This window comes from Pinus tabuliformis, chromosome X (genome assembly GCF_031772625.1).
Source record: "Pinus tabuliformis cultivar Carrire ecotype Pingquan chromosome X, CPIR1, whole genome shotgun sequence".
NCBI classification, from domain to species: Eukaryota; Viridiplantae; Streptophyta; class Pinopsida; order Pinales; family Pinaceae; genus Pinus; species Pinus tabuliformis.
This window is the reverse complement of record NC_142308.1, coordinates 1,634,475,701-1,634,490,863: the sequence shown is the minus strand read 5'-3', so window position 1 is coordinate 1,634,490,863 and position 15,163 is coordinate 1,634,475,701. Positions and strand designations below refer to the sequence as shown.

The 15,163-nt window shown below is 35.5% G+C and overlaps 2 non-coding genes and 2 pseudogenes across 6 annotated transcripts; all 4 read left to right on the top strand.

Annotated features, from left to right (window-relative positions):
- The first annotated feature begins 729 nt into the window (after positions 1-729).
- On the top strand, positions 730-14,182 carry LOC149146289 (large ribosomal subunit protein eL34 pseudogene; annotated as a pseudogene). 3 transcript variants are annotated; one of them, XR_016264505.1, is made up of 2 exons: positions 730-868; positions 13,412-14,182. The product of XR_016264505.1 is annotated as a large ribosomal subunit protein eL34 pseudogene, transcript variant X1 (transcript). The 3 variants fall into 3 exon arrangements; XR_016264507.1 differs by lacking the exon at positions 730-868 and adding an exon at positions 11,532-11,556; XR_016264506.1 differs by lacking the exon at positions 730-868 and adding an exon at positions 12,350-12,822.
- Positions 731-2,272, top strand: LOC149146291 (large ribosomal subunit protein eL34 pseudogene; annotated as a pseudogene). The gene is made up of 2 exons (XR_016264508.1): positions 731-868; positions 1,680-2,272. The product of XR_016264508.1 is annotated as a large ribosomal subunit protein eL34 pseudogene (transcript).
- On the top strand, positions 1,227-1,310 carry LOC149146292 (small nucleolar RNA snoR8a). Its single transcript, XR_016265405.1, has one exon. It is a non-coding gene; the product is annotated as a small nucleolar RNA snoR8a (small nucleolar RNA).
- On the top strand, positions 12,935-13,018 carry LOC149146290 (small nucleolar RNA snoR8a). Its single transcript, XR_016265409.1, has one exon. It is a non-coding gene; the product is annotated as a small nucleolar RNA snoR8a (small nucleolar RNA).
- Positions 14,183-15,163: the final 981 nt, after the last annotated feature.

Genomic DNA, 15,163 nt, shown 5'->3' with positions numbered 1-15,163 from the left:
TTTAAGAAACATATCCATTTTTAATTTTCATTCGCGTTCCCTTCCTTCACTCTGGCATTTGACCATTATTCTGGCATTTGACCATTATGGTATTGATATTAAAAAAGGAAAACCTAACCATGTAATATAATCATGGGTGATGGTATTTGATGGAGTAATCATTCTTGACACCACACCTAAGGTTTGCGAATAGAGTTTAGGATGTGAGACAATTAGCGTTATCCATTGCTATATAGAACTTGACTATGACAATGGATATGTAGTTGTTAACACTGTAAGAAGTCTAAACATTATATAATATAGACTTTTTGTAGTCATCAACATTAAAATCCAACTATATAATTTTTCGATGAAATTGCAAATTTCCATTGTTAAAATTACTTTTGATACAAAAATGTATTCGCGGTTATGAAAAACTCCTTTTATACCTATTGTGCAATCTCACCATTGATGACTGTAATTCCAACCATTCTTTTGACCAGATTCGAGGGGAATTTAAATTTAAAAAAAATAAAAATTAACTAATACCAAAAAATTCAAATTGAGGCATAATTAGATTACGCTTTAATATAAAGTATGTCTTTGGGAACTCAAAATCATAACATATTTAAATAACGCTTTAACACCATAATGTCATTAGGAAGGTTCAAACCGGAGCATGTTTAGGGTACGCTTTAACACCGCACCCGAGATCCAGGGTTAGGGCATGGGAGTTTCAGGGTTAGGGTTTAGGATGAGCAAGTATGAGTATCATTCGTATCTATATAGGCCTCGGCAATGGCGTTGATTAACAGAACGAGCTGCGGGGATGGGAAGGTATTATCGTCAAGTGATAGTTGCGCAGGAGTAATAAGTTCAGCCATTGAAGGTATTCCCTGATTGTTATATGCTTATACCTTTATGATTTTGCGTTTTTATGCCCAAGTAGTGATTAAACAGTCGTATCGGATCCTGTACGAATGACGGAGTGTCAGTTTCAACGGCGACGCCCTCTTTTAATGGCAGAGCGGTGTCTGAACTCCGAACAACGACGAGGTGTCTAAAAGCCCTGTGCTTTTTTAATATAGATAGCATCAGGGTTACGCACGCCTCTACATTCATCGTTTACTTGAATCTTTGTAAGGGTTAGTGCATCTGTTTATATTGTTTATTCCCTTTATGTTTTGTGTGTAAAATGGGATTAGGTTATTTTAAGTTGCCTCTTATTGTATATTTAGCCCTCAGAGATCGGTGCGATGATTATAATGAAATTCCTCGTACTGAGAGCAAAAGCATGACAGACTTCTATCACCCATAGAATATGAGCACCGACTCTTTAAATTTACACTTATATGTTTTGCATTTCCAAATCTCGGTCTTAGATACACATAAGCTAGATTGTTTTGATTGTTGCTTTTAATTTTATTTCAGTATTTTGAAATAATTGTTGGGGTTAGGTTTCTTGTAATGTTTTTGAGATTAAAAATAGAAAATTTAAGGGATCATTTGAACTTTCGTTAAGTCAAGTGGAATACTGGTATGGTATTTCATTCAGTTGTTTATATGTAATCATCTACTTAGTTCTCTTTGACATCTACCTTTTTGGTTTTTTAATATTCTTGTTTTGGGTAAACTACTTTAGCTGCTTTTAAATCATCCATCTCGTTCGTAATAATTGTTCTGTTGCTGGCTCGATTCAGTCCCTAGTCAGCTGTGGGTTAGATCACATAACGAGCTTTCCAAGCTCTGGGTACCATTTAAGAGGGAGAGATGGTGCAGAGGCTAACGTACCGCAAGCGCCACAGTTATGCGACGAAATCTAACCAGACTAGAGTCTTAAAAACTCCAGGTGGTAAGTTAATCTACCAGACTGCGAAGAAAAGGGCCAGCGGACCTAAATGCCCTGTTACCGGCAAGAGAATTCATGGGATTCCCCATCTGAGACCTGCTGAGTACAAGAGGTCGAGGCTTAGCAGGAACCGGAGAACAGTTAACAGAGCCTATGGAGGCGTTTTATCTGGTTCAGCTGTACGTAACCGAATTATTAGAGCATTTTTGGTCGAAGAACAGAAGATTGTCAAGAAGGTTTTGAAGATGCAAAAGTCCAAGGAGAAACAGAGTGCTAGGAGCTAGGGTTAAGATGTGTTCATTTTCCTCATTGTCATCATGGTGATATAAGGTTGCAAACAAATGTTTTTTTCATTGAATTAAAAATGAAGTTCAGTATGAAATGCTACTGCTACATGTGGGCAGCCTCGTGGATAATTTAATAAAAATCTGCCATTTTCTTTAACATGGATTTGCCATATTTTAGTTGATGCTCATTCACAGCTTTCATGGTGGCGATTGAAGGTTGTAACCGGAGGTTTTATTCTTTTTATATTAAAAAACTTATGCTATCTTCTCTTCATACAAAATCTGTTCTGCACAGCCACGTGATTTTGAATAAACTGTTAAATCTGATTCATAGTATGTAAGCTCCCCTTGTAGTGTATCAGCCACGTGATTTTTAACTCAAAGCTACTCTTTAGTCGGTGCCTTGACTCGCATAATTAGGGAAGAAGGTGGAATTTACCCCTGATAGGTTTGTTGTGAATGACATTAATAGTAACTTTGATGTCATTGTTGGAGGGATTATGGTTCTTAAAAATATAGTATACAAGTCTTGTGAATTCAAGGACATAAACGTACGTATTACACGTCCATTTGCATTGGTGGCTAACACTAATAGCAAAAGTAGGGCATTAAATACTAAAGCATCTTATCTTAACCAACAAACTATGATCCATGGTCTACCCAAGCTTACACCTTGAAGTTAAAAGCATCATTGGGGCTTGAAGGAAGAGCCGAGGCTTGGAGATTGTACACATATTTTTGCATTGACTAATCCACCACTAACTGGTGTAAGGTATGTTTTCACGTTTATTGATGATTATCCAGACATATTTGGATACATTACTTGAAGTACTAAGATATCGTTTTTGAAAAATTGAAAGAAATTTTAGACATCAACTTAAACAATGTAGCAAAGCCATATAAAACATTTGAGGTTTCATGATGGAGGAGGATATATGAGTGGTGTCTTTGAAGTTTCTGTGGCTCTAAATCACATCTCATAACAAACAGAAGTATAATATACCTCAATAAAATGGAGTTGGAATAAAGAGGAACATAACCATAATTAAGATGGTTAGATGTCTACTTCAAACGATGGTAAATGATATATGTCTTTTTAGGGGAAGCAATAGCCTACTAAAACTATATACTAAATAAAGTTTCAACAAATACTAGATAAAGTTCCAACAAAAATTGTGTAGGATATGATCCCTAATGAAAAGTGGTTTGGCAAGAAACCTTCCATTGTACTTATGAGGACCTTTCCTAAGGTTGAACGGGCACAAATATCTAATGATAAGTGAGAAACTAGATTCAAAGAATCGTTTGTATCATGGTTGAATATTTTGAAGATTCAAAGACATGTTGGTTATATGACTCGATCGAGAAAGTAGTATGATGATGAGAGGTTATATTTAATGAAAAAATGTTAGAAGTAGGCATCCTTGCACACTTGACTCTTAACTCATGATTCCTATAGTCGTAGTTTAGTTGTAAAACTTGAGATTTATAAACTAACCGTGATATTAAGCATTGGAATCATGGATTCTCAATCTTGACCTTTTTTTTTCTTCATTTTAAAATCTTACTTTTTCTTTATTTCTTTGAAATAAAGAAAGTAAAAAAGTACAAATATGCAGATACATAAATTGCATAAATTGTTTGAATTTTTGATTGTGCTGTAGCTCAAGGTTGAACATTTCAGTTTAAGGCTGATCAATTCGGTAGCCTTGAAATTTTACAAAAAGATTCTTCCACAGGTCTGAAAAGTATCTGGAGCAAGAGAAAAATTGAGTGGACTGATACTACAGGAAAACAAAATTTGTTATAACAAATAGACCATTGACACTGAATTCAACAGGACTTTGGTATTTGAGTTGACTGAAACAACAAGAAAATCTGTTAAAAGAAATAGATCCTTGACACACTGAATTCAACAGGACTTTGGTATTTGAGTTGACGGGAACAAGATATGAAAATTCTGCTAAAAACAGCCAGACTATTGATATTGAGAATTATTTTGACTTTTCAGGATTTGAAAAATCTGCTAAAAACGGCCAGACTCTTTATGAAAATTCTGCTAAAAGCAGCCAGACTGTTGATATTGAGAATTATTTTGACTGTTCAGGATTAGGCTGATCCAAAGATGGCCTGTAGGCTTTTGTTTGATATTGAGAATTATTTTGACAGTTCAGGATTAGGCTTGATCCAAAGATGGCATGTAGGCTTTGCTTCTGAATTTCTGAATTTTCCACTTTGGCCCAATACCAGGGCACTGAGAGTTAGCTCATTTTTGTTATGGGAATAGAGTGAGTGTCATGAATTTGGTTACCTATCCAGTCTTTACAGGCCTCGCTTCTGAACTGCTGAATTTTCCGCTTTGGCCCAATACCAGGGCACTGAGAGTTAGCTTATTTTTGTTATGGGAATAGAGTGAGTGTCTTGAATTTAGTTACCTATCCAGTCTTCATATATAACTGTGCCCCCCAATACCAGGGCACTGAGAGTTAGCTCATTTTTGTTATGGGAATAGAGTGTCTTGAATTTAGTTACCTATCCAGTCTTCATATATAACTGTGCCCGGTTCCAACTTTAGAGCTCTTTTAGAGATACTATTTGCTGTACGAGGTTGTATTCTCTGAATAAGTGCTCTTTTAGAGATACTATTTGCTGTACGAAGTTGTATCCTCTGAATAAGTGCTGGAATCTGATGTCTTGAAAATGAGATTTTAGATCTTCAATTGTGTGTTTTCGCACTGCTAGATTTAATACAAAACTCTTCTAGATTTAAAACCTCAATGTGGGCCCATGAGGTTGAGCTGCCCAAACAAACGCTTCAAGTTCCGTAAAGGACAGTACCGCATTCCGATGGGTTAGCCTCCCCCCTTGCGGGGGCCGTCTGGCTCTCTCCTCCCAGCTAGTCGATAACACATTTTGAGTTACCTAGAATGAGGATACGGTCTGTTTTTTAATTTGGCTGTTATCATGAGTGCCCAAACAACGATTAATTCTGCTTTGGTATTTGCTTCAGTGCCGAGACTAAAGAGTTACCAAGAATGAGGTTATGATCTATGTTTTTTAATTTGGCTGTTATCATGAGTGCCCAAACAACGAATAATTCTGCTTTGGTATTTGCTTCAGTGCCGAGACCAATTTTGAATTAGATTGATCTATTATCTGTCCATCTAATCAAACCCGCTCCTCCACAAACCTTCTCTTGAGCGGCTCCATCGAAGAAGCCCAGTGTAATGTCCTGTTGAATGCAAGGATAGTGAGCTCCTCCGAAAATTTCTTTTCTAGAGAGGAAGGTATTCCTTGAAATGTGTGATGATCTTTGAAACTTGAAGCAGAATACATGGCCAATCATCTCTGAAGATAGCCTTATTTCTTAACAGCCAAATTCCTTAGGCAACAAATATAGGCTGAGTACAAAGATGATTAAATTTCTTTGCTGATATGTAAAGTGTTTCTGTAAAACAGGACCGCTTCAAATCTTCTTTGATGAATAGAATTTTTTGGGCAACTGAACAATTTATCAAAAGGTGGTCAGAAGCCTCATCCTGTTGTTTGTGAAGGCCACAACTGCTAGGGTCCTGAAAACCTCTTTTTTTAGTTTTTCCCGGGAAAGTATTTTGTTATGGAGGACCAGCCATGTAAAGCATCTTAATTTTGTTATGAAGGACCAGCCATGTAAAGCATTTTAATTTGTTCGGGATATGCCATTTCCAGTTGCTTTTGTAAACCATTTGTCAACTGATATGATTTGTGAGTGAGCTATCTCTTCATAGGCTGATCTGGCTGTGATCTTCCCAGCTGAGAAATCCCACTGAGAAACCCCACCTCCAAACCAGAGACTCCCTGTAATTGTATAATTTCATTCCATTGAGATTGATCTCTTTGATGAAAGAGGTCCCATTCTTTGGCTAAAGAGCCAGTTAAATCTAAATCTGCTGAGGACATCCAATAATTTTGAGAGGATTGTGGGGAGATCTCTTTTTTTGTTTGTTTATTGGTTAATGTCATGTGGATAGAGGACTTCTTTAGTTGCTAAGGATTGTTTTAATTTTGCGGGTAATTGGTAGACTCTGTCCCCTGCAATGAAGGGGTCCTTGTCAAGGATGACTTGCTTCCCATCTCCAACTTTCCAAGCTACCTAATTGAAGAGGGGAAAGGAAACATGAGGTCTTTCCAGACCATATAGGGTCATTGACTTGTCTTTTAAGACCATATAGGGTCTTTTGACTTGTCTTCTGATACAATGTACCACATTTTGTTTACTTGCATATTTCTCCTTAAAAGCCAGACTTCTAATACCCTCTTTGAACAGGCTTCTCCACAGGTTTTTCATTGCCAATGCTTTTGCAAACCTAGATAGGTTTTTAAAACCATATCCTCTTAAATTTTTGGGAGTAGAAGGATGGACCAGCTAGCAAGATGGAAACCCCCTTTGGTTTTTCATTGCCAATGCTTTTGCAAACCTAGATAGGTTTTTAAGATCACATCCTCCTAGATAGAGGAGTTCTTTAGTTGCTAAGGATTGTTTTAATTTTGCGGGTAATTTGTAGACTGTCCCCTGCAATGAAGGGGTCCTTGCCAAGGATGACTTGCTTCTCATCTTCAACTTTCCAAGCTACCTAATTGAAGAGGGGAAAGGAGGACATGAGGTCTTTCCAGACCATAGAGCCTCTTTTGGGAGGGTTAAAGGCTTGTCTTCTGATACAATGAACCACATTTTGTTTGCTTACATATTTCTCCTTGAAAGCCAGACTCCAAATACCCTTTTTGAACAGGCTTCTCCACAAGTTTTTCATTGCCAATGCTTTTGCAAACCTAGATAGTTTTTAAAACCACAGCCTCTTAGATTTTTGGGAGTAGAAAGGATGGACCAGCTAGCAAGATGGAAACCTCCTTTGGTTTTTCATTGCCAATGCTTTTGCAAACCTAGATAGGTTTTTAAAACCACATCCTCCTAGATTTTTGGGAGTAGAAAAGATGGACCAGCTAGCAAGATGGAAACCACCTTTGTTGCTCTTACCAGCCCAAAGGAAATTGACAATAAACTTTTTAATCATGTCTCGGATAGCTTCCGGAAGTTCTGCTAAGGACAGCCAATAAACAGGGATGTTTTCCAAGATGAATTTAGCTAGGATCATTTTGCCTTCTAGTGATAACTAGTTGTAACATCAAAGGTTTATTCTCTGTTCAACTCTTTTGATCATCCAAATCTAGTCTTCTTTGTGACGGTCATTAGGTTTTAAAAAGAAGCCTAGATACTTGATGCCAGTTTCCGAATTTTGTTAGGTTAATCTCCCATCTTTGCCAGTTTCCAGATTTTGTTAGGTTAATCTCCATCTTTGTCTCATTGCAAAAGAGAAAAATACACTTGTAGAAGGCTTGCCATTTTGCTACTGTACTAAGACAGAGGAGCAAAACATCATTCACAAACGGAAGGTGGGTGATGTGCAGATTTTTGGCAATTTTTATTCATCTTATGTTACCCTTTTGTTTCTCTTGCAATAGTAAGCGAATCAGACCTTTCATCATGAGGAGGAACAAAAGTGGTGATAGCGGGCATCCCTGTCTTAGTCCCCACAAGCCAGTGAACTTTATTGAGGGAGAGCCATTTATTAAGACAATAATTTTTTTTGAAGGAACACAACCCATGATCCAGTTAGTGATTCCAGGCCTAATCCTATTTGTAGGAGGACAAGCCTTAGATAGGTCCAATTGACCTTATCAAATGCTTTGTTTAGGTCCCATTGTGAGCACCAAAGCTCTCTAGTTCTTGATTTTTGGGTAGTGCAAGGCTTCTTGAGCAATGCCTACAGCTTCATGGATCTGCCTACAACCTCATGGATCTGTCTGTCAGCAAGGAGGCCAAATTGGTTAGGGGATAACTTATCAGCCAGAGACTTTTGATCCAGTTTGATAGAATCTTAGTGATAAGTTTGTACACCAAATTGCACAAAGAAATGGGCCTAAAGTCCAAAAATGACTTTGACTAGAATATTTTGTAATCAAAGCTATATATGTTGCATTAATAGATGTATAGATATTTCCGGATTTCCCAGATTCCTCCACCATATTGCACAGATCTAGTCCCAGTTTCAATCTTGACTTGTAATCTTATTATTGCAAAAATGATAAGTTTACAAGGCCAAACAAAAATCTTTGATCAAAGAGATTATTTGACCTCCATGAGTAATAATTCCTCTGACAAACAAGGAAAAAGAGGAAAGAGAGAGAGAGCCTTACAAAGTTCATTAGTTCTATATTAAGTATCGGAGAAATTCTTAAAACATCGTTCAACTTGGCCAAAACCACTCCATCATGCTTAAACCTTTGCGATAATTGTTCATTTAAAAATTAGGATTTTAAACACATTGTCCACTATAATACATTTTTGAGTAATTTTAAACACATTGTCCACTATAATACATTTTTGAGTAATTTTAAACACATTGTCCACTATAATACATTTGAGTTTTTGCCTGAAATTATGACAAACAAACATTTTTGTCAAATTATGATCTTTTGTTGTTTAAAATGCATTTTTGATTTGTATGTATAGATTTAGCACCTTGAAAAAACCTCCATTGTGGAGAATTCACAACTCTACCCCACAATTTAACTTGTTTTTAAATTAAACCAAAAAATATATTATTTAAACCATATCTAAATAGACTGTCTTTTTAGACAAAACAATTTATAAATAAATTTCAAATGTGGTAACAACGGCACATCATCTCATCTCAATCTTGGCTCATAAAACATTTATAATTTCTAATTTAAGAAATAATTAGAAATTTTAATGGCACAATTATAATTTATAAAGTAATTAGAAATTTTAATTGCACAATTTTTATTAAGTTGTGTAAATGGCTAGGTGTAAAAGAAGAAAATAACTGTGAATGAATTTCATTGTGTTTTCAACAAATATCATGAGTTTCGAATGAAACTTAAGATAGTCATAGGAAGGCGATGTCCATATAATATATGGACTTTAAAGAGTGCATGTAAATAAAAGATCATAAAAGAGGATGAATATCCACACAAAAACAAGATCATAAAAGAGGATGAATATCCGCACAAAAAACACTCCTCTTTTTTGGAAGCATATCCATATATTCTTATAGGCTTTTCCTTCCCTCACTTTGATATATTTCCCTTCACTCACTTTGGCATATATAAAAGATCATGAAAGAGAGGATGGATATCCACACAAAAATCACCCTCCTCTCTTTTTTAAGCATATCCATCTTTATTTTCATCGGCTTTCCCTTCCCTCTCCCTTCCCTCACTTTGGCATATGATAGTTATGGTCTTGATATCTAACAAGGAAAATCTAATGGATATCCACACAAAAAGCGCTCTCTCTCCCCTCTTTTTGGAATTATATCCATCTTTATTCTCATTGGCTTTCCCTTCCCTCACTTTGGCATAACTAAATCCATCTTTATTCTCATTGGCTTTCCCTTCCCTCACTTTGGCATATGATAGTTATATGATAGTTATGGTCTCGATATCTAACAAGGAAAATCTAATCGGCATATGATAGTTATGGTCTTGATATCTAACAATGAAAACCTAATCCCCTAATATAATCATGGGTGAGGGTATTTAAGGTCCTATGATAGTTATGGTCTTGATATCTACCAAGGAAAATCTAATCGGCATATGATAGTTATGGTCTTGATATCTAAGAATGAAAACCTAATCGCCTAATATAATTTTGGGTGAGGGTATCTAATGGAACGTAAAGACTGCATGTAAATAAAAGATCATAAAAGAGGATGAATATCCACGCAAAAAACACTCTTCTCTTTGTTGGGAAGCATATCCATCTTTATTCTCATCGGCTTTCCCTTCCTCACCCTTCCTCACTTGGGAAATAGTTATGGTTTTGATATCTAATCAGGAAAACCTAATCGCCTAATATAATCATGGGTGAGATTATCAAATATAATCATGGGCGAGGGTATCTAATGGGCGAGGGTATCTAATGGATTAATCATTGTTGGCACCACACCTAAGGTTTGCGGATTGCGGATAGGGTTTAGGATGCGAGACATTTTTTTATTCATTCCTAAAAGGACTTGATTATGGCAATGCTTATGTAGTTGTTAACATTATAAAAAGTCTAATTTTTTATTTTTATTAACATTGAAATACTATATATATTTATTTAAATAAAATAATAATTTTTCATTGTTAAATTACATTAAACATTGAAATACTATATATATTTATTTAAATAAAATAATAATTTTTCATTGTTAAATTACATTTTTGAAATACTATATATATATTTATTTAAATAAAATAATAATTTTTCATTGTTAAATTACATTTTTGCATGCATATAAAATATTTGATGTTTGAAAAAAACTCTTTTTAAACCATATCATATAAAATATTTGATGTTCGAAAAAAACTCTTTTTAAACCCTATTATGAAATCTCAACAATTGACGAGTATATTTCCAACTATTATTTTGACTCAATTATAAGCAAAAACAATCTAAAAAATAATCGCTAGCAAAAATTCAAATTGAGGCATATTTAGATTACGTTTTAACGTTTAATATAAAATATATGTCATTAGAAACTCAAATCTTAACATATTTAAATCACGCTTTACACCGAAATGTCATTAGAAATGTTTAGAGTACGTTTTAACATCGCTCCTAAGATCTATCGGATCCAAATATGTCACGGAGCATGTTTAGAGTACAAGTTTTAACACCACACTTGAGATCCAAGGTTAGGGTGGCATGAGAGATTTAGGGTTAGGATTTATTTTACAAGGTTCATCGAATTTCATAGCTAGATTTGAACCTCATAGATTAAGTTCATAGATCATAACTCTTGATACAAAAAGTTCATAGATCATAATTGTTGACTTCATGTCACAACTTAGACTTGTAATTTATCTTTACACTTTCTAAATTTGTAATAACATTTTTTCTAAATTTTTTTTTCTAAATTTGTGATAACATTCAGACTTGTAATTTATCTTTACACTTTCTAAATTTGTAATAACATTTTTTCTAAATTTGTGATAACATTTTTTTATGTTTATTGATATGTTGATTTCTTACTATTTTATTTTATAATTCATTACACAATTTATTTCTTACTATTTTATTTTATAATTCATTACACAATTTCTTACTATTTTATTTTACAATTCATTATGTCTAATGATGAATTTCACCAAAACCTTGTAAAAAAAATTGCGACTCAAACCCAAACTGAATCTAATCATTGCGACTCAAACCCAAACTGAATCTAATAATTGCGGAACCCCACTCAAACCATGTAACATTGATTGGTTAGGGTTTAGGATGATAGCGAACTATGAGCATCATTCATTGCTGTATGGGCCTCGGCAACGGCGTTGTTTAACAGAAGGCGCTGCAGCGATGGGAAGGTCTTTTCGTCGAGCGATATTTGCGCAGGAGTAATAATTTCAGCCATTGAATATATTCTCTGATTATTATGCTTGTACTTTGTAATATTGCATTTTTATGCTTAAGTTGTGATTAAACAGTCGTATTGGATCGTGTATGAATGGCGGAGTGACGGTTTCAACCGCGACGCCCTCCTTTGATGGCAAAGTGGTGTCTGAACTCCGAACAGCGATGAGGTGTCTCAAAGCCCTGTGCTTTTTCAATATAGATAGCACCACCAGGGTTACGCACGCCTCTATATTCATCATTTACTTGAATCTTTGATAGGTAGGGTTTAATGCATATGTCACGGAGCATGTTTAGAGTACAAGTTTTAACACCACACTTGAGATCTAAGGTTAGGGTGGCATGAGAGATTTAGGGTTAGAGTTTATTTTACAAGGTTCATCGAATTTCATAGCCAGATTCGAACCTCATAGATTAAGTTCATAGATCATAATTCTTCATGTCACAACTTAACTCTTGATTTCATGTCACAGCTTAGGCTTGTAATTTATCTTTACACTTTCTAACTTTCTAAATTTGTGATAACATTTTTTATGTTTACGGAGGTTAATTTTTTACTATTTTATTTTATAATTAATTATGTGATGTTAATTTCTTACTATTTTATTTTATAATTCATTGTGTGTAATGGTGAATTTCACCTAAACCTTATAAAAAAAATTCGAACTTAAACTAAACCTAATTAAAAAAATTCAAACTCAAACTAACATTGATTGGTTAGGGTTTAGGATGATATCCACTTGATTATCATTCATAATAGCTATAGAGGCCTCGTCAAGGAAACATGTTTAGGCTACAGGCTTTAACGCCGCACCCGAGATCTAGGGTTAGGGCCTGGGAGTTTTAGGGTTGGGGTTTAGTATGATAGCAAACTATGAGTATCATTCATTGCTGTATGGGCCTCGGCAACGGCGTTGTTTAACAGAAAGCGCTGCAGCGATGGGAAGGTCTTTTCGTCGAGCGATATCTGCGCAGGAGTAATAAGTTCAGCCATCGAATATATTCTCTGATTATTATGCTTGTACTTTGTAATATTGCATTTTTATGCTTAAGTTGTGATTAAACAGTCGTATTGGATCCTGTATGAATGGCGGAGTGACGGTTTCAACCGCGACGCCCTCCTTTGATGGCAAAGTGGTGTCTGAACTCCGAACAGCGATGAGGTGTTTCAAAGCCCTGTGCTTTTTCAATATAGATAGCACCACCAGGGTTACGCACGCCTCTATATTCATCATTTACTTGAATCTTTGGTAGGTAGGGTTTAATGCATCTGTTTATATTGTTTATTCCCTTTATGTTTTGTGTGTAAAATGGGACTAGATTGCTTTAAGTTGCCTCTTATTGTCTATTTAATCCTGAGAGATCGGTGCGATGATTATAATGAAATTCCTCGTACTGAGAACAAAAACATGAGAGACTTCAATTGCCCATAGAATGTGGGCACCGACTCTTTAACTTTATACATGTTTTGCATTCGTGCTTAGATACAAATAAAGGGAGACTGTTTTGCGCGGCTGTTTTTCCTCTTTACATTTTTTTTGTCATGTGATTGTTGTTTCTAATTTTATTTCAGTATTTTGTAATAATCGTTGGGGTTGGTTCTCTTGTAATGTTTTCGAGTTTAAAGGATCATTTGAACTTTCGTTTAAGTTTATTTCGTATTACAGTCAATTGGAATACTGGTATGATATTTTATTTGGTTTATATTTTATCGTCTCCTAAGTTCTCTGACATCTGCTTTTTTGGTTTTTAAATATTTTTGTTTTGAATAAACTATTTTAGTTGCTGTTAAATCATCCATCTCGTTGGTAATATTTTTCTGTTGCTGGATCGATTCAGTCCTGATCAGCTGTGGGGTAGATCACAGAGGGAGAGGGAGAGATGGTGCAGAGGCTAACGTACCGCAAGCGCCACAGTTATGCGACGAAATCTAACCAGACTAGGGTTTTAAAAACTCCAGGCGGTAGGTTAATCTACCAGACTGCGAAGAAGAGGGCCAGCGGACCTAAATGCCCTGTTACCGGCAAGAGAATTCATGGGATTCCCCATCTGAGACCCGCTGAGTACAAGAGGTCGAGACTTAGCAGGAACAGGAGAACAGTTAACAGAGCCTATGGAGGTGTTTTATCTGGTTCAGCTGTCCGCGACCGAATTATTAGAGCATTCTTGGTGGAAGAACAGAAGATTGTCAAGAAGGTTTTGAAGATTCAAAAGTCCAAGGAGAAACAGACTGCTAGGAGCTAGGGTTAAGATGTTTTCATTTTCCTTATTGTCATGATGGTGATCGAAGGCTTCAAACAAAGGCTTTGTCGTTGAATTAGAAACCAAGTTCAGTGTCAAATGCTACTACTGCTACATGTGGGCAGCCTCGTGAATAGTTCAAAAAAAATCTACCATTTTATAACATGGATTTGTCGTGTTTTAGTTGATGCTTCATTCACGGCTTTCATGGTGGGTTGAAGGCTGTAACCGGGGATTTTATTCATTTTTATTAAAAATCCTAAGCTATCTTCTTTTGCTACAAGGTCTGTTCTGCACAGCTACCAGATTTTGAATAAACTTTTCAATCTGTGTTTAATAGAAACGATACTCAAATCTGATTTTGAATAATTTTTTTATATTCATACCCGTGCAGACTTTTAACTTGGTCGCAATAAAAAAGAGTTGGGATGCACTAGTCCATGATTAAGATTTGGAGCCCGTCTGAGTTGTGGAAATATTCTGAAGTGCCTGTCTGATTTTTTCATAGTTTTTCCATGCGTCTCTTGTCATTGCTGCTCCAGCTTTTGAAAGTCAATCTGTCTCCCGTTTCTTATCACTGTACACATGATTAAAGAGAGATTGAAAGAGGTGAGAAAAATAGGTTGTGATTGTTTTTATATTTTGATATCCTGGGAAAGAGGCATGCGTGTAATTTTACAGAAAAATCTCCATTCAGCTAATTAACTATCAATAATGAGTTCAGTAAATGTGCAACTATCAATAATTACTCGTTACCTCGAGAGGTGTTCTTCTTCAAGTATTTAGGACATGTAAGTTTATGTTATGTGAGGGGTGCTCTCGATTAGTATGGTAGGAGTGTGGTCAGGTTATGTTATGTGAGATGCTCTCCAGTGTGTAATTTTACAGAAAAATCTAGTCCAGTGTGTAATTTTACAGAAGAATCTCCATTCAGCTAATTGACTATCAATAATGAGCTCCGTAGATGTGCAACTAATAATAATTACTCACTCGAGAGGTGCTTTTTTTAGTAGGTATGGAAGAGATGTAAGTTTATGTTATGAGGGATGTTCTCTAGCTTAATATCGTAGATGTGCAACTATTAATAATTATCTCAAGAGGTGCTTTTTTTAGTATTGAAGAGATGTAAGTTTATGTTATATGAGGGGTGCTCTCTAGCCTAGTATTGTAGATGTGCAGCTACTAATAATTACTCATTTACTCATTTTTTTTATCAAGTGTAAAACCTTACATTAATCTGAATAAAATACATATAGTACAACTTGGCTCTGTGATATTTCAACAGAAACCAGGGATGGCAGAATCCGGAACTGAATTTCCAACAAGACTATAAAGAAAACGAGGACAAGG